The sequence below is a fragment of the Tenrec ecaudatus genome, unplaced genomic scaffold (genome assembly GCF_050624435.1).
Source record: "Tenrec ecaudatus isolate mTenEca1 unplaced genomic scaffold, mTenEca1.hap1 Scaffold_345, whole genome shotgun sequence".
Lineage (NCBI taxonomy): Eukaryota > Metazoa > Chordata > Mammalia > Afrosoricida > Tenrecidae > Tenrec > Tenrec ecaudatus.
In genome coordinates, this window is record NW_027459069.1 from 183,644 (window position 1) to 203,583 (window position 19,940).

At 42.9% G+C, this 19,940-nt stretch overlaps 1 long non-coding RNA gene across 1 annotated transcript; it reads left to right on the plus strand.

The window, feature by feature from the left end:
- Positions 1 to 400: 400 nt before the first annotated feature.
- Positions 401 to 18,720, plus strand: LOC142436487 (uncharacterized). Its single transcript, XR_012781967.1, has 3 exons — positions 401 to 505; positions 800 to 843; positions 18,576 to 18,720. It is a non-coding gene; the product is annotated as an uncharacterized LOC142436487 (long non-coding RNA).
- The last annotated feature ends 1,220 nt before the right edge of the window (positions 18,721 to 19,940 follow it).

Below are 19,940 nucleotides of genomic sequence, written 5' to 3' on the forward strand. Positions count from 1 at the left end.
GGGGGGTTGGGTGTTTCCAGTTTGTTAGGAGGATGCACATCCACACCCAATGTACATGGTTCTATCTCAACCATGTCACCCATGCACTCCCTCTGCAAAGGGCCAAATTACTGGTGCCTCAGCCATTGTTATCTGAGTCTTTGCCGCTGGAGTTTCAGCCACAGGTGTGGGCCCTTTGGCGTGGGCCGCCTCTCTCCTCTCTGGCTCCTCCCCAAGCCCCGCCCCAAGCCGGCCAGGCCCCGCCCACCCCCTCACCAGGCGCCTGTGCTGGCATCTCAGCAGAAATGGGCGGGGAAAGAGCTGCCTTGAGAGGAAGTGAAGGCAGACCCCTACCCCTCTCTGACCCCGCCAGCTCCTCCCACCCCGGGTCACGCCCAGACAGGGCCGGAAGTGGCGGTGTCTTATTCTGAACTGCAACTCACTGCAAGGATTCCACTGTCGGTACTCTGCTTGGGGTGCCAGAGAAGCGCCCACAGCCTGAGCACCCTGTTGCCGGCGCTCCCAGGTGGGAGGCTCTGGGCTCCGGGACATGTATGTGGGCGGAGGCTATTTTAGTCCAGCTGACTAGGGTGCAAGCGCCCTTTCTCTCCCCCAGGAACCCTGCCAGTGCTTCTCTTGGTGAGAGGTGGGCGGGTGTCCCTAAGGCCAGTCCTATTTCCCCGCTTTCGGATTGGGTGGGGTTCATGGTGGGAGTCCCTGTTGGAGAAAGGGGATCACGGCTGGGGTTTTGGGGTCCGGGTTCCCAGATTTGTTGCTTTGTGAGTTTCCTAACCCCCCTCCCTTGTTTCCTTCCACACAGCGATGCCTGCTCCCCGAGACTCCTTGCACCTCCTCAGCTCAAAGGTGAGCCCCGGGGTCTTGTTCTGCTGACCTCCCTCTGGACCCGATCAGAGTCTGTTCTAGGCACAAGATTTCTTGCTGAGTTCGTGACAGAAACGTCTTCCCTGGCTTTAAAATATTGGTCGCGGCCCTTTTTTTTCTTAACCCCTTGTTTAGAATTCTATCTATATATTACTATGGTTTTTTAAACCATTCCCATTTCCTTTCCTTGGTATTCTTTATTGCTTCTGTTGGGTTCAGTTTGTGAAACACAGAAGGAGTGGATATCTGGAGATGAAATAACATGCGATGGTTTGTAAGGATGTCTGGGTGGGGTCGGGGTGGGTGGCTGGCGGAGTTGGGGACTAAGAATGAAGGATTGAGGGGACTGAACACTAGAACTGAAAGTGACTAATAAGCCTTTTTAAAGGCGATTGAATCATGGTGGGAAAATAGACAATATGAAATCGATTGTGGTAATGATTTTGCAGTGCTTAAGATGGCTGAACTATGGAATTGTGGGAATTTGTGGGATATGTGGATTCAGTGCCCCAAAAAGTGTTAAAGAAAAAAAGAAAGTTCTCCATCACAAAAGCAATCTAACTAAACTATGCACAGAAGAATCAAAAAAACAAACTGAAACAAAGAAACAAAAAAAAAGTAATGCTAAAGTACTTGACTTCTATTTTGGGGATGAAAATGGAAGTGACCCTGAAATGGGCCCTTGGGTTATGAACGTTGTGAGGCTGAAGGACAATTTACTTTACCAGAGTGCAGCGAGAGCTGGCCAGCCTGCCTGCAGGGCAACAGCAGGCGCACAGTTGCCAGGATGTCCCAGGCTTTGATGGTGGAGCAGTTTGGAATGTGCCAGTTGAGATGCCTGGTAGGCGATGAGCCCACAGTTGTCGATCAACGAGTGCACGATGTCCATGGCCCTGAATGAGATGCTGAAGTCCAAGGGGACTTACTGGAGCACCTTGTGCACATACACAAGAGTAAGCCTCTGCTGCTGCACTGGCATTTCTTACAGTGCTCCCTCTGAGCCTTAGCTAGAGTCTCCATGGACTTATCAGGGTCAAGTGGGTTGTTTGACTGGGACAGTACACCTGGCAAAGGTAATGTAGGTGTCTTAAGGTGAGCTGAGGGAGGACAGAAACCTCCCCTGGAGCAGAAGGGCTAAAGCTTGCTGGATCTTGATTTTCAGGAATATAGACTGTGAAAGCAGGACCTCCAGATTCCTCTGACCTTTTGGGTTTTCAGCAGGAATTGCTGGAAAAGTTACCACAGGGATAACTGGCTTGTGGTGGCTAAGTGTTCATAGTGATGTCACTTTTTAATCCTTCAATGTTGGAATGATTTGATCTGATCTCCCCTGTAAGATGGGGGTGGAGAGAGAAGGGCTGGGTTAGAGGAGAGAGGAGGGAGGACAGAGGAGCGGAAGGAGGAGAAAGAGAGAGATTGGAGCAGCTTCCACACACCCTGATGGCCCCTAATCTGGATTCCCAGGCTGCCCCCTTCCCGACAAGGTGGGTATACCAGCCACTGAGTGGGGACTTAATTGTTTTTCTAGACACTACGTAGGTGGTCGACTGGTAGATCCTATTAGGAAAACACGTTGGAGATGCTCACATTGTGCACTGTGTGTCAGCATGCCAGTTGGATCCCTGGCCCACTGTCGGCGCTCTCCAACCCTGGGGTCCCCAGGCTCTCCCTCCTGTTCTCACAAACTTTTAAATAGTTGAGTTGGATTCCATTTTAGTTTCTTAGATCTTATCATTGTTTCAAAATGTTTCACAAAATGTCTATTTTCAATTCTATTATTTTACTTACATGATTTTTGTGTGTACATATGTGCATGTGTGTGTACCATGCACACGTTTTTGTAGTATCCTTTTGGATCACCACTAAGGAGGTCGACCAGTAGTCTTGTTCGGAAATATGTGTGCTACCTGCCAAGTGCGTATATAAATCCGCTATTCCTGTTTGTGCCCATTTTAGCCCTGCAGCCGGGCTGGCCAGCTCACTATTCGCTAGCAAACAGCATCACCTCCTCCTCCTCTTGTGTTTTAGGAGGGTATCGGTGGGTTGGAAAGATAGTCAGCATCTTAATATATAAGAGTTAATAGTTTGGGAGTTGGAGATTAGCAGTTAATCACTAGGGATTTAAGTACCAAATTATTTTTGAGTGTTGAAATGTAGCCTACAACTTTTTTACATTTACTAGCTATAGCATTTATCACCTATTTGGCATCTTTTTATATGAAATCATCAATTTATGATGAAGAAGGAATTTTCATTTGTTTCTGGAAGTTTTTCTTCCTTTTATTAATTCTTTTTTTCTGATTAATCTAGCTAGTACAATTTTTAATATGAGTGGTGGAAATGGACACGTATGTTTATGCTGATTCTGAGGTAGTGTGAATTTTTTCCTCTTCTACATGTGAAATTTGCAGTTTTTTTCATGAATGTGTATTAGCATATTGGATTTGACCTATTTCATGTTAGATTTGTAGTTGTTTTTAACGTGAAAAGCTTTTGACTTTGTTTAGTATGTATTCTGTGTCTATTTAGATAATTGACTTTCCCCCCCATCAGTAGACATATCTGAGTGTTTATTTTCTTGTGTTAATTCAGTTCTGGGATGAATTAGAATTAATCATGATACATACTTATTTTAATATATTATCTGTCTCAGTTTCCTGCTTTTAATGTAACTTTTTCATTCAGATCCCTTATCAACACTGGTCTACAGTTTTCTTAAAGTATCATTATCTGACATTGGTCTCAGGTTACTTCTGGTCTCAGAGATGGTGTTACTAAGTACTCTCTCAAAACTATTGTTATGTTGGAACCCAATAAGTTGAACTTAAACAACAAAACAGTAAAAAAAAAGTGTTTATTCATCTTTTGTGAATACTCTGCCAAAATTTTTAGTTTTCATGTATCATACAGTTAGGCTGGAAGTTTCTCATGACATTTTATTTTGATTCAATTGATTATAGACCTTCTAAACATACTGAAATCCAGTGAGTTAACTATTGTCAGTCTCTTGCTCTGCTAGATCTCTGATCTTCCAGCTGAACCCTCAGTGTACAGGACTACATGATTCACAGTTTCCTTGAAAGATAAATAGCTACTCAAAACTTAGTGACTTTGGTGTATGTGCTTGGCTGGGGAGCCAATGGGGCGAAGCTACCATCTGTGGGATTATGACTGAACGCCTCTAAGTCAGAATCCCGCCCAGGAGGAACGATACGGCAGCGCCGCGGAGCCTCGGTTGGCCTCGGATAGCTGGTGCTCTGCCGTCCCCGCCGGCAGGCGGGCCACGAGCGCATCCGCCTCGGCGGGCCACGCGCTTGCCCCCGCTGTGCTTCGGAACCGGGGTCTGGTACAGAGTGCCCCACGTCCCGGGAAACGGGTCGCGGCCGGAAAGGCGGCCGCCCCCTCGCCCGTCACGCACCGCACGTTCGTGGGGAGCCTGGTGCTAAACCATTCGTAGACGACCTGCTTCTGGGTCGGGGTTTTGTACATAGCAGAGCAGCTCCCTCGCTGCGATCTATTGAAAGTCAGCCCTCCACACAAGGGTTTGTAAAAAAAAAAACAAAAAAAAACTTAGTGACTGTGCTGCCCTTAGACTAGAGCTCATGTTTGTGAAAATACTCTGCCATCTGGCATGCTGTGAGGCCCTTAGAGAACTGCCTTCAGCTCACCAAAAGAATGGATTAATGAGGGGTAGGAATGCCTCAGTGATTTCGTTGTCACCTTGTTTGTTCCAATTTTATTAACTGAAGAAACCTCTTCCCTTTTTTAATGAGAGAAATAATACCTTATGTAAACACACACTAATGTCTTTGTGTTTGTGCTGGATGCATATTTGTGGATTCTGAGACTGTTATGTCAGCTGTCATTGAGTCAATTCGATTTCACAGGGACCCATTGCACAACAACAAAGCACTGCACTCTCCTGTGCCATCCTCACAATTGAGGATGAATGTATGTTTTTTAAAATTTAATTAATTTATTTATTTTAACTCATTTTATTAGGGGCTTATACAGCTTGTATTACAATCCATGCATACATCCATTGTGTTAAGCACATTTGTACATATGTTGCTATCAATTGTTTTTAAAAATTTTTCTTTATACTTGAGCCCTTGGTATCAGCTCCTCGTTTTTTTCCTCCCTCATGAAGCCATGATAATTTATGTTTTTATTGCTTTTTCGTGTCTTATATTGACCGATGTCTCCCTTCCACCCCTTTTCTGTTGTCCATTCCTGAGAAGGAGTTATATGTAGATCATTGTGTTTATTTCCTCCTTCACCCCCCACCTACTACTTACCCCCCTGGTATTGCTACTCTGATTATCGGTCCTGCTGGGTTTTATCTGCCCTTGATTCCCTGTGTTTCTAGCTCTTATCGGTAACCATGTGCTTTCTCTAGTCTAGCCAGAATTGTATGGTAGGTTTGGGTTCATGATAGTGGGGCGGGGAGGGGGGGGTGGGGGGGGAGGGAGCACTAAAGATGTAGAGAAAAGTTGTATGTTTCATTGGTGCTATACTGCACCCTAACTGGCTCTTCTCATCCTTTCACCTTTTCTGATAGGTTGGTTTATTGTGCCAACTTGGGCAATAGGAACATTGTATTAATAATGTTGCAGTTTGATTGGAGGGCAAATAGATAAATGGCTAGGCAAATCCTGCCTCTCTCTCTCTCTCTCTCTCTCTCTCTCTCTTGCTCCCTTCTGATCAGATCAGGGTGTGCCTGCTAGTTCTCTGCCCCAACTTGTGAGCTACACTAACAGTGGGACTGCCAACCTGTGGATCATGTCGCTAGAACTTGAGATTCCTTCGAGAAGTGGTTCATCATGTTGCTGGTTTATACATCACTTGAGCTTGGGACTATTGGATCCTATTGTCTTGCTGACTGTTGATGACCTGACCTTCTGTTTGCTTCCTGTGTCCACACTGCCTGCATTGCCCTACATAAGACTCACCTGTCTGCTTCCTTGACCTTGGACCCAGGGGCTCTCATGAGTTGAAGGATTTCCAGTATATTAAATGTTTCATGGAAGTGAGATGAACTGAGCACTTTGTACAGCTGTGTGGACTAATTAGCTGCTATATTCTTTTGTGCTTTATATGTCTATCCATTATATATAATACATAATAATATATAATGATTATATATATTATATAGAATGATTTTATATATCATGATTATATATAATATATATAATAGATGTATACAGCACATAAATATATATACATATATATGTATATATATTTACAAGTGTCCTGGTTTAGTTTATAAAATACCCTTCTGTAAGGGGGTGTCCACTTGCCTACAGATGGACTGTATGTCTCATTCCATACTCCCCCTCTTTGACATTGATAGGATTTTTTGTTTTGTGTCTCTGATGCCTGATCCCTTATCCTATTGATACCTCATGATCACACGGGTTTGTGTGCTTCTTCCATGTGGAGTTTGTTGCTTCTCAGCTAGATGACCTTTGGGACCCCAGATGCTATTATTTTGATAGGCAGACAGCATCAACTTTCTGCACCATTTTGTCTTAATTGATTGTGTCAGGAAGCTGAGCATCACAGAATGCCAGGTTATTAGAGCAAAGTCTCCTTTCATTGAGGGAGTACTGGAATAGAGGTCCAATGTCCGTCTGCTACCTTAATACTTAACATTTAAATATATGTACATAGATTTATTTCCATTTCATCATATATATTTAAATATGCAAATGACTGTATTTAGAAATTTATAAATGCCCTTTGTCTCCTAGTACTTTCCTCTATTTCCTTTTACTTTCCTCTTGTCCCACTATCATGTTTGGCATTCTTCAGTTTTCAGTAATTCCTCTCATTACATTGCCCTTGATCACGCCCTACCAGGCATCCCAGAGTATCTTCGACATCGATTTTAGGATTTTAGATTACTTGTGTCCTTGACCCCAGGTTAACAACCACTTCCTTCCCCCCCCCCCCCCGCTTCCCAGTCTCCTGTATCCCCCCCCAGAACCATCAGCCCCATTGTTTTCTCCTCTGGTGTGTTTATCTTGCCTATCTTATCTAGATAGACATGCAAAGACAATAGTAAGCACAAACACAAGACAGAGCAAAACAAACAAAAAACAACTATTGGAGAAAAAGAGAAAAGACTAGAAATCGTCCCAGGTTTGTTTTTTGACCATTAAGAGTATTTTACTATCGGTTGAGTTTGATGTGGTACCATGCCTTGGCCACACACTCTATTTTTTAATTTCCCGGGCACTTCATTGCTTTGCTCCCCTTGCTGCTCTGTTGCATGCCCTTAGCATTTTGCCCCAGTGTGGTGGAGTCAGATCGAGCACATTTCCCACACTGTGCCACTAGTGTTGTCCCTCATAGTGTTATGGGTCATTGAGGGATGTTGTGTCTTATGGTGTGGCTGGGCCTATGGTCCTCTCTGTGCATTGGCCAATTTGAGCAAGAATATCATGCTTGGGGTTTGGTGGGCCGTGATGTGAGGGTGAACAAATTGTCGCAGTCACTTTGTTAATCCATTTAGTAGAGGGATTCATGTTTTTCACTGCCCTTCGTCTTTTGCAAACAGAATATCCTTTTCAAGGAATGATGTTTTCTGATAATATGTCCAAAGTATATAATATGAACTCTCACCATCCTTACCTCTAAGTAGCACTCTGTCATTACTTCTTCCAAGACAGACTTGTTTGTCCTTTGCCTGTCCATGGTAAGTGAGATATTCTTGACCAGAACCACAATTCTAATGCATTCATTGTTCCTCAGCCTTCCTTTGTCCATCTTTCAAATGCACATGAAATCAATTGACAATAGCATGTTTTGGTCAGGTGAACCGAGTCCTCGAGGTAATATCTTTTCCTTTCAATACTCTAAAGAGGCATAGTTCAGCAGATTTAGCTAATACAGTGTAACTATTGATCTCTTGACTATTATTTTCAGTATTCAGGGTTTTTGTTTGGTCTTTTTTCCATAAGCTAACCAATTTTCTGGAAGGAGTTAAAATTTACTCAAGCTTTAGATTAAGAATTTTGATAAATGAGAGGCTGTCAGAGCCAGCCGACTAGTCAAACAGTCCTGAAAGGGGGAGTGATGATTAAGGAAAAAGGAGAGACAAAAAGTATTGGGAGGGCAACAGGGAATACTGAAGCCTGGAGTTTATTTTACATATTTTTTTATCCATGCAGATACAACCGGGGTTAATTATCTCATTGTTAAGCAACTACATTTGATACATTTGCATACTTCCTTGTTCTTGTTTTTAAGTGTCTATTCTAAACATAAAGTCGCAGAAGAAATCACACAATGATACATAGGTCATGAGAATTCTGTCCTTTCAAGGCTGAGTCTTAATGGCCTTCAACATCTCCCCCTTTTCTATTTACTGAAGGTGTCTTTACTCAAAATGTCGGCAACTGACTGTGCCTGTCTTAGGTTGTGGAGTCCTCAAATCACCCTTACCTGTCATCAGTCACAGTCCTGTTGGTGACTATGACCCGTGTTAGTTTGGGAAACTCAGACTCCATCTTACGCATCTCTGACTAACCAGCCTCCGTCTTACACCCCTGTTTGGGGAGGGGGCAAAGTGCACAGGTATACTTCATGAAGCTTTGTTCTTAAGTCCAATAATTCAACCATAACCCTGTGCAGTATCATAGGGAGTATGCATGAGATCAACAATACACACACTCCCGCTCTGACTAGAGACATAAGCATGTGAGGTAGGCCTCTGAGATTTCCTAATGAAGGGAAAGCAACTCAAAAGTGCTGGAGTCAATCCTCAGCAAGTTTAGCGGCATCAAAATCAAGAGACTTAGCATATTTTATGGCTAATATTTTTTGATGGAGTTGTAATAAATCTAAAGACTCATTAGTATTGTGCTATGTACCTTGAAGATGGTTCTTCACTTTAATCCAGCTATACTGACTGTTATTGTACTATTTAGGTGTAACACAGATCCATGTACGTACAGCATGGCACTGTAGACTAGACCTGGCCTTAAGCCCTTCCACCTCATCTTCTAAATACATGACCATTTCATAAAGAGCATTTACTTTTTGTTCTAACTTCCTGTCTATATCTTCTTGAGTTCCCAACACAGTAGTCACATTTTTGGATAATTCATTTACACAGTGGGCAGTTTGTATGATTTGTGAAAGTACAATTGCTGCAGTAGTAGCAGTAGCACCTAAACTTAGTATATGTAAAATACTTGCTATAAGCAAACCTACAAAGCACATGGGTCTGGTTAATGCTTTTCAATCTCTTCTAATACCTGTAACCCTCTTTCTGAACACCAAGCCCCAGTAATATTCACTGGTAGCACAATAAAAGAAGATTGATACAAAATGGCGATGATAATATCTTCAGGGGACCAGGTAATAAAAGTAGACAAATTACAATTATTACAAGACATGTTAAACTTAGAATCATCATGATCTATAGTAATATTCCCTGCCAAAAGTACATAAGGCGATGGTACGCAGGCAGTAACGTTTCCCTGCGGTCTGGAGGAAGGGCCCATAAGCTTCGTGTCCACTAAAGCAGCCCCTATTTTCCACCATTGAATTTGTGGAAAACCCGAGTCTGACCACCAAAGTCCTACAGACAGCCCCCTTTCCCATTCAGCAGTGTTTTTTTTTAGTATTGTCCTGGTTGCGAGACCAAGCTATGATATATAATTCCTTTGAGATATTATACCTGATGGGCTTGTCCGTGAGACACAATCTCTACAATATGCTTTTATTCTTTTGAGTCTCTAGTCCACAAGGGGAAAAAGACTGCGGAGTGGGTGAGATTACATTTCCTTCACTTTGTACAGGGAGGGCATGAGTCATTAACTCACACCTTGATTTCCGGACCTTCCCAGACAGGAGGATGTAAGAAGGGTAAATCAGGAACAGAAGCCTATACTGCTCACTGAGCAATGTCCTCAGAAACACACCGAGGCAAATTACCATCCGCATGGTTTGCAAACCGCACCAACTCTTCAGGCAGCCACCGTGCTCCATCAGCATCCTGCGTAAAAACACAAACATGCCCTCGTCCCCATATTAATACCAGTTCGGGGCCAACCCTTGAGGCAAAACAAGCCAATGAGATCTCTTCATAGGCTCTTTGAAGTTGGTGGAAGGGACGCTAAAGGCAAATCTTTTACAATCATTTGGATCCAAGGGCATGGTATAAAAACAATCTTTTAAATCTAAAATGATCTCATATGTATTGGCTGGAATAGCAGAGGGGGAAGGGAGCCCAGCCTGCAAGGCTCCCATAAGTTCCATAGTATTATTAACCCTCCTTTACTGTTTTTCCTTACAAAGCAGCTGCTGTCGCAAGCCCCTGAGTAAAGAAAGGTCCAATGTCCGAGCATAGTCTGATATATTTGGACATGTTGCCCTTTTTTCTAAAAGGTCTCAGCACTGCCTGGCATTTTCAAAAGCCAATTGTTTCCATTCTGTGAGGGCAAGTACCGCGATGGAAAGTGTATCTAATAAAGATTGAGTAAAAGGGTACTCGGGACATATTGGTCACAAGCAACCTTGAATTCTTTTAGCTGTTTGAAAGGAATAGGAGTATGAGCTCTCATCAGGTTACCCTGGGCATCCTGTCACTCAGTTACAGGGAACTGCATACTGAACTCCCCTATAGCCTCTCCTTGTTTTGCTGCATGTGCGGCAGCACTAAGCATAGATCCTTTCCTGGAGCCCCAGTCACAACCAGTGCTGCAACTGGCAAGTCTTCTAGAAAAGGATTCCTTTCACTGAATGCACTCTGAAGCCTCTGAAATACCTTGGCCCCATTAAGTTTTGGCACCCATTCATGGGACTCTATCTCAGAGTGCTTTTCTATTAACTTGACTTGCATTTCCCTCATCTTTGCTGCTAATGATGCATAAGCTTCCTACCACCTTTGTTTAATCTGGGCAGGACTTCTGAGTATCTTGCACCAGGTTTTGATTCTCAGGTTGAAGTGCCTCGGAGGCAGCGAAAATACCCAAATCCTCATCATGATAATGTGCCACCTTGTCCTCTAAGGGCTCCACATCGCCTGGGTCAAGGGGTTCCTCATCCTTGCTTTCAAAGCCCTCCAGTTAACTTTTCAGTGACTTCAGTGGTTGAGGAGGAGGCAGAGGCGCAGAAGGAAGTTTACTTTCACTTTTGTTTGAGCATGCAAATTGGATGTTCAGGCTGGAGTCCCTCATGCCTGTGGTACAGGCTATCCCTAACTAAATCCCATAAGCTAAACGTGTCTATGGGAACCTTCTATGTCCATTAGTGGTGTAGTGATCTTTTAACCATTTCCCTACTTTTTGCCAAGTTTCAATATTTACAGTCCCTTCCTCAGGAAACCAAGGACATACCTTAACCACAAAATCTAAAAACTTCTCTATTCTTTGGTAGCTTACTTTTTCTCCTCTAGCTTTTAACATATCTTGAAAAATATTTACAAAAATCTGTTTGCTATTTCCTTGCCCCATTTTTCTCCCAATAGCTACTCACGTCACCACCAATCTCTTTGTGTACACCTTTGTAATCCACGGTGTCCTTCACTTTGTCCCCCGTTTTCAGTGTCCCTGGTTTGGGCGCCACTCTTGTCCAAGCCAGCCAATGAGTTGAACAGTCCTGAAAGAGGGAGTGAGACAGAATTTATTGGGAGGGCAATAGTGAATACTGAAGCCTCGCGTTTATTTTTCATACTCCTTTTAACCATGCAGAAACAACCTGGGGTTAATTATCTCATTGTTAAGCAAGCATATTTGGTACACATAGCAACTCTTGTGACCTATTTTCCCAGAGCTTGCACACGTTCTTGTTCTTAACAGTCTGTTCTAAATGTAAACTCACAGAAGAAATCAGCAAACAGTGACACATAGGTCTTGAGACTTCTCAGCCGTTTCAAGGCTGAGTCTTTATGGCCTTCAACAAGGGTCCTAGAATCCAACCTTGTTCTTCAACCTGCCTGCCCCAGAGCTCTGAAATTGGAACCTGGACTTATAACATAGGGGAATGGTGAGCCTTATATTCCACATATGCATGATGAGTGGGTAGGAGAAATTTTATGAAATGTGTATTTCTCTAGTAGGCTGATTTGCAGATTAGTTTTATAGGGGCACTAACCTACACCTCTGTCAGATAACTGCCACTTCACACCTCCTTGCCTTAGAAACTCACTGGTGCTTGCAAAAGGCCAAAGGTAATGATATCCAAGTAGCCACTCAGGCTAATGCCTCCCCACTTGATCGCAGCACAGCCTCTTCCCTCCACACTCATTTTGTCTTCCTACCCCTTCAGCCTCCTGGTGGAGCATGTTTTACAAGCTCATGCCCACACACTAGCTATCCACCCTCTTCCTAGAAGCCCAAGTCTATGGATGGGACATCCTAGAATACAAGTGAATAAGCCCTTTCCAACAGTTTGTGTTGTTTGTCATCAGTTGAACATTATTTAGAGAGCTTGAACCTCATGCTCTGGGCAAAGATGACGGAAGATAAGTTATCTCTTTCCTTGATCCATCTCATTTACCTTCAAGCTTCAGCCGTCACCTTGGCTCTTGGCATTACCCATTTACCTACAACTAGGCATTCTTTGAGTATAGCATGCATCCTTTTACAAAGGCTTTATCATTGCCATCTGTAAACACAAGAGCTGCAGAGAGGAGAAAATAAGCATCCCCCTTGGCCTGTTTCCTAGTTAAGGCTGTCTCTGCATTGACCAGCTCACCTCTAGGATTTGCTGTTCATGTCCCTCTGTCTCTTATTGTCCACTTCAAAAAGAAGTTTCACTGATTAGCACACTATGCTGTGCATATTACTATGGGCCTCTAATGGATTCCCCCAGCCTAAGTCATTTCTTAACACTCAGTAGATTATTCAAGGAGATGCGAGCTCATAAAGTTTGATGAAGAGCCCAGATGAGTTGGAGTGAACACACACTAGCAGGAAACTCACAAAATGACATTTGTATTCTAACAGTCATATTAACATACACATGCATATTGTGAACAAATTAGCACATCTACTACAACTAACAAATCTTCATATAATACCCTCAGATTAATAAATACACATGCATTTACTTAAGAAAAACCACAAAGACACACTAAAATATACTAGAATTATAATAATAAAATAAATGCAGAACAGACTACAAGTTCTGTCACATTGTATAACATCTTAAGGCAATGTGCTAGCACACACAAAACACACACAAAAGCACACACAAAAAATAAAGTGCATACAAGAACATACACTGAGCTACAAGAATGTGGAGGTCTGTGGTAGGGACATTTTCTCTGCAGGTAGAGGAAATAGGTACCTAATTTAACTAATCCTTCTTAGGCTCCTCTACATTTCTCCCCTGAGGGCCCCTTTTATCTGTGGGCTTTCAGTGACCCCTGAGCCCAGCCATATCCCTGTATTGGTGTTTGTGTCTGGGTTCCCACAACCTTTCCCTCTGTGTGTCCGACTCAGAAATACACGATCGTAACTACAGCAGTCACACTGCTAATTGAGGGAAAATCAGTTCCTGGTCATGTCTCTAGAGAAGGATATTCTGCTCTCAATAATATGTGGAGGCATAGCCACCCACAGAACTTGAAGGGAACCTGTGGGTGCCCTGTGCAGAATAGGACGTGTATAGCCCATGCACAAGGGGACATAGGGCACGAAGGGAGGTGAGTTCTGTGGAGGTACCTTGAGACTAAGCATAAAATGTGTCTTGTCTCCCTTTTCCCACTCTTGTATCAATATTCACAACTACTGAATTAAACAAACAGCCTTTGGAGAAAAAAAAAACGGACTCTAAAATCAGTCTGTGGTGGACAAGGGCAGACAGGAGCTGTGAATTAATAAAATGAATGAACTCAGAGAAGAAAGTCTCCGATTGGATGAATGGAGACAGGCGACTTGATATAGGATTGGGCTACTGGTGATAAGTTCTTGTAATATGTTGTCTGGAAAAATATATATACACACAAGCTAATAAAGTGAGATCCTTTGCACAGCAGGGACTGTTGTCCCAGGGAAGGAGGGAATACAGGAGGGGTATTGAATGCAAGGCATAAAGAGCTTGATGAAGCAGATGATGTGAACAGAATTCATCCTAGATGTAGGAATTACCAATTATATGGGAAATGTGGCGCGATTCAAGGGGAAAACGAAACAGAAACTAAGTTCAAAATCATCCTATCGTCACAGGGAGATTGGGTGAGTGTTTGAGAAAGATGTGAGGAGATGCACTGATTCCCTGAGGGATACCGAGAAGGAGAAGAATCCCCAGACACAACAGGAAGCCAGTGGTGAAGCTCCATCTGCACCTGCTCCTCGGTCTGAGACCTGTGCTCTGGGTCCTGAGGGCCCCTGCAGCCTAACCTCTTCCACTAGAGTACATTCATGTCTTGGTTAACTCTGACTTCCCCTAACTGTATGCGTTGGTCTGGGTAGATTAGAGAAACAAATCCATAGACACACGCATATTGTGTATAAGAGATTTAATATAAAGGGCAATTGTACATTAAGAAAGCATCTCAACCCCAGTTAGGTCCAAGCCCATAAGTCCATAATTTGCACATATGTCGGATACCAATGTATAAATTCCTCTTCAGACTTATGAAGTACATGCAATGATCCAGAATGCAAGATGATCACAGGAAAGTGGGCAGAAAGTCTTTGGATCGAGTGGCATTGTAAGTTTCTCAGTGCTGACGGGGGCTCTACATGGATTCTCCAGCACCCAGGGCTTCATGAGGTAGATCCACATGGCTTCTACTCAGGGATGTCTCACAGGGGGTCACCCTTGTCAGTAGGGTGTCTCCCAGGGATTAGAAAGAGTGTCTTCCCCTCAAAGATGGAATATGGGATTTCCCAGAATTCTCAGGAGATCGAGATGCCCACACATAGGCGTCATTGGCTATGATCCAATTGACAGACTCCAACCCTTCCCTCTTTATCCTCTCAAGTCCCAAATTTACACCAGATTATATAACTACCACACTGTTGAGTCTTTTGCACAGAATTACAGAGCTATGTCCTCGAATTTCAGATTGTCCATTTGAAGTTATAGTATATCTTACTATTGTCTCTGGAGATGGTAAATTGGCCCTTCAGAGAATCTATGTGGCTTTTCCTACCAACACTATTAATGTATGAAACCCACTTCCGCCCATTCTCTGGGCCTAGGCAGACCCTCTGTGTATTATACACACAGACAGTGAATGCAGAGACAGCAGGGGAGAGTCTCAGAGAAGCCTCAGGCTGCCTAAAGTCTCCCTCAGATTCCATAGCTCCACCTCACACTGGACACCTGTAAACACACCGACATCCTGATGATGAAAATCATAACATATTCACTGCCTCTCACTCACGCCCCCTCATACACACTTTATCTGCATCAAAGCACCATTTGAAATTCCAAAAAGGAAAATTGAGCTCAATACAGATTCCATGGTGACTTGATGTGTTCAGTCCTGAATGTTGGCACCTGGGAATTCCAGAGTTGGAGCACCTCTCCAAGAACTTCAGAGTTGGGACTTGGATGGTTTTCGTCAGCAGGGGAGATGTCTATTTGCATACCTTTTGCCTATATAGTCATAAGTAATGTTGAATGACTTCTAAGAGAGTCACTCTAAGAGTAGCTAAGGATGTTCTAGATATCTTGGAGAGCACTGCGTGTGGAGTTCATTATGCGATGGGCTGCTAAATGCAAGGTCAATCATTTTAAATCTCCAATGGCTGTGCAGGGGAAAGAATGCTCTCCACACCCATGAAGGTTTACAGACGCAGAAGCCTAGAAGGGCAGTCCTATTCTATCCTATAGGGTTGTTATGAGAAAGAATTGACTTAATGGAAATGTCAACCTACAGTTAGAGACACTTCCTTGAAATGTGCCCACCTCCTCCCCACCCCTCTGTGTGGTGCTTATTATTTTCTTGATGCAGTTAAATATTCCCCGTAGAAATATATATTTAATCTGACACAAGCTTCCCTTGTCTAATTCTGTTTTAAATTATCTTTTGGAAAGGAAATTCATATGCTAAAAGCAAAACCCTCATCATCACCTTCTAGACCTTCCCTAATTGTCCACTAGAGCTGAATATGACAGTGGCTCCTGAGTTTTGCTCCTTCCCTGCAGGTTTGTCTTGCCTTAATCAAGCTTGCCTTCCCTTCACAAATCTTTTGCACACCAAGAATTTTAAGGTATCAAGTTACACTTAGATGTTCTTTAAATGCTGAAGATCTCTACATCTCCCAGAGAAGCCAATGCTGTTCGTGAATTTGCATAACACATCAGGACGTTTCCAGGGCATCTTCCTAAAAATAGAGGAAGTCTCCCATGGTTAAGGAGTTGATTTTGTTCTCCAAATCTAGGTATTATGCTTTACAATACTAATGCTTTCTTTTTTATTAAATACTTTTATTGGGGGCTCTTATGGCTCATATCACCATCCATGCATTCGTCCATTGTCAAGCTCATTTGTACATATGCTGCCATCATCATGTTGGAAGTGTTTGCTTTCTACCTGAGCCCTTGATATCAGCTCCTCATTTCCCCCCTCCCTCTCCCACTCTTCTTCCTTCATGAACCTTGATAAATTATAAATTTTTATTTTACATTTTCCACTGTCTCCCTTCACCCATTTTTCCATTGTTTGTCCCACTGGGAGGGAGGTATATGTCAGTCCTTGTGATTGATGCCCCCTTTCTACTCCCATCTTCCCATTATCCTCTTGGTATCTCTATTCTCATTATTGGCCCTGAGGGTTTTATCTGTCCTGGATTCCTTTTGTTGTGAGATCTTAGCTGTAGAAGTGTACGTGCTCTGGTCTAGTCAGATTTGTAAGGTAGAATTGAGGTCATGATAGTGGGGGGAGAAGCATTAAAGAACTAGAGGAAAGTTGTCTGTTTCATTGGTGCTGTAGTACACTCTGACTGACTCTTCTCTTTCTTGTGACCCATATGTAAGGGGATTTCCAATTGTCTATAGATGGGCTTTGGGTCTCCACTGCACACACTTCTTCATTCACATGGATATGATTAAAAAAAATTTTTTTTGTTCTGGGTCTTTGATGCCTGATACATGATCACATGGACACTTCATGATCACACAGACTGGTGTGCTTCTTCCATTTTTGCTTCTCAACTACATGTCTGTTTGTTTATCTTCAAGCCAGTAAGACCAGAGCCACTATATCTTTTGATAGCAATGAACCATCAGCTTTCTTCACCACATTTGCTTATGCACCCAATTTGTCGACCGCCATCGTGTTGGGAAAGTGAGCATCACAGAATGCAGGGTTTTAGAACAAAGTGTTCTTACATTTGGGGAGTATTTGAGTTGAGGTCCAGTTTCCATCTTCAACCTTAATACCTAACATATCTATTTCCCTGCCATTACATATAAATATATTTACATAGGTATATGCCTATATTTAGACCTCTGTAAATGCCCTTTGCTTTCTAATTTTTCCTCCATTTCCTTTTACTTTCCTCTTGTCCCACTAACATGTTCAGTCTTAATTTGAGTTTCAGTAATTCCTCGCTCTGACTTTGCCCTCGATTAATCCCCACTAGGCATCCTATGCTTTCTCTCCAACGATTTTAGTTCATTTGTTGTTAACTTGACCTTGGGTTGGTTGATCCCCTCACCCCCACCTTCTATTCTCCCACCTCTCCTTCTCCCATGTCCCCCCGGGACCACTGGTCCTGTTTTTCCTTCTCTGAATTGTTTATCCAGTCTTCTATCTAGATCGACATGCAGAGACATTAATAAGAACAAAAACAAGGCAAAGCCAAACAAAACAACAGAGGAAGACAAAACCAACCGAACAAACAGAAATAACAACAAAAAGATAGCCAGTGACAAAACAAGAAATGCATATAAATCGTTGCAGGCTGGTTTTTGACTTTTAGGAATGCTTTCAAGTCGAGTCTGAAGGGGTGCTGTGTCACACTGTCCCCAACATCTAATTTTGGCATTCCCCGGGGACTTCATTGCTTTGCTTCCCTTGCTGTTGCATGCCCTTAGTATTTTGACCCAATGTGATGGGGTCTGATCAGACACAAGTCCCACCCTGAGTCTCCAGTGTTGTCCCCCATAGTGATATGGTTCAGTTAGGGACATCATGTCTTGTGGTGTGACTGGCCCTATGATCCTCACTGTGCCTTATCTGCTATGAGCAGTAATATCGTCCTTGGGGATTAGTGGGTCAGGATGTGTTCTTCTCACACTCCTACCCTCTTCGCTTCTCCCGTGTGCTCTAATCACAGATGCACATGTCCCCAAGCTTCAGCTTCAGTTCTGTTCTCTGAATTGCCTTCTTTAGGTAGGGGTGGGGGGAAGGGAAGGGGGAGAGTCCACATAGTTGGGATTGGGGCAAGCGCCATTATATGATTTCTAATGACTATGAGACATTTTGATGCTTTATTAAGAATCTCAAAATGTCAGTTTCTCCAAGTTTCAAAAATACATGCAACTGTCAATTATTTCAGAAATGGTAAAATCAGGTTTGCTTTTGTTTTCTCTTCACAGGAGATATTTGGGCTGGGATTCACACACATATAGTTTCAACCTACAGTAACTGGTAAAAAAGAATTAGGATGGAGAGTAACTGATTGTGTTGAGAGAAGCACATGGAGGTCAGATTTTAACAGCCTAGAGAGATTATCGGTCCTTCTGGGATTGATTTCAACTTGTCCCAAATGTGATTTCTTTCTCCCCTGTCTTCTCAGGAAGAACAAGGAATTTTAATTTTTAGGATCTTCCCTTCAGGAAAATAAGAGACATGAGAACTGTAGTTGCTGAAGTGTCCTTGAAGAGGTACTCCACGTGGGTGAACTGAGAAACTCCAGACACAAGAGGAAACAAACTTGGCATCCCCTGCACCGGCTCCTGTGGCAAAGATTGTGTCCCATGTACCCTGAGCTCCCTCTGCTGCCCAGTTAGTGTTGTGATGCTTGAGATGTTTGACCATTTAGCCTTCACTGTGTCTCCTGGTAAGTTTCCTACATTTACATGTCATTGTCCTCAGGTTTCAGATTGTTCAGTTAAAGTACACCCAGCTGGTTGAGCAGTTGTGGTTTCAATGTATCAATATGTGAAAACTGAGTTGTTGCTAAGACTCTCATCACAAGACTTCTTTGCCACCTAACACAGGTTGTGTTTCCCAGAACCTGATAGATCTAGAAACTTGATATCTGCAGACCTGAAAGTTAGACATAGCACTTTGAGACATTGCACATAGCTTTCCCAACTCATGACTGGTCTGTAGCAGCTCTACCTGAACAATCACACCTAGGAATAAAGGGGGGGGGGATATAATTTAAAACCATTCTAAGATGAAAATCATTGTTTTTGACATGAAGGTGCTTACAGGGTAGGACATTCATGTCACCAGGAAGAATCCAGAAGGGTGTTACCTCCACAGGCATCTATGATCAACATGGTAAGGATGAAGACCTAAGAAGTCTGACTTTCATTTGTGACTTGGAGCTCTGTTACCATATTTTACTCTAGGTGATTCACGTGTGCTGTGCATGTGGAAGCAGAAGGAGGATGGTTCTGAGTAGGAGCAGCTGAGTAATGGCCTCTAGAGGGAATTTTTCTGACCTTTGTTCTGTGAGGTCAATCTCTACCCTTCATCATTTGCACTCACTATGGACAAACAATTTCTTCCTGAAAACCATGTGTAGATTTGTAGAAATGCAGACAGTTGGCCTGAGGTGTGAGCCATAACGAAGGGAATTCCTGGGGATACTATTATTCTTGGAATGTTTCACTTTCTCTCTGGGCAGCCCAGTTCTACTCTTAGTACAAGGGTACCCCATGAAATGTGCAGGCTGTAGGGTTAAAGTGGGAGGTAAAATGATGAACATTTCTGAGAATTTGCTTCTCTTCAAAACAAAACAAATCACTTTTATTGGCACTTTTCAAGTTATCGTATAATTCAATACCTCAATCATATCAAGAAGAGTTGTACAATCTCTACCACAGTCAATTATGGAACAATTTTCCCCTCCATAATTATTATTCATGTAATATATTTCACATACTTGCAAAAATGTATGTAACAAAACTTTCACCAGTTCAACAACTTC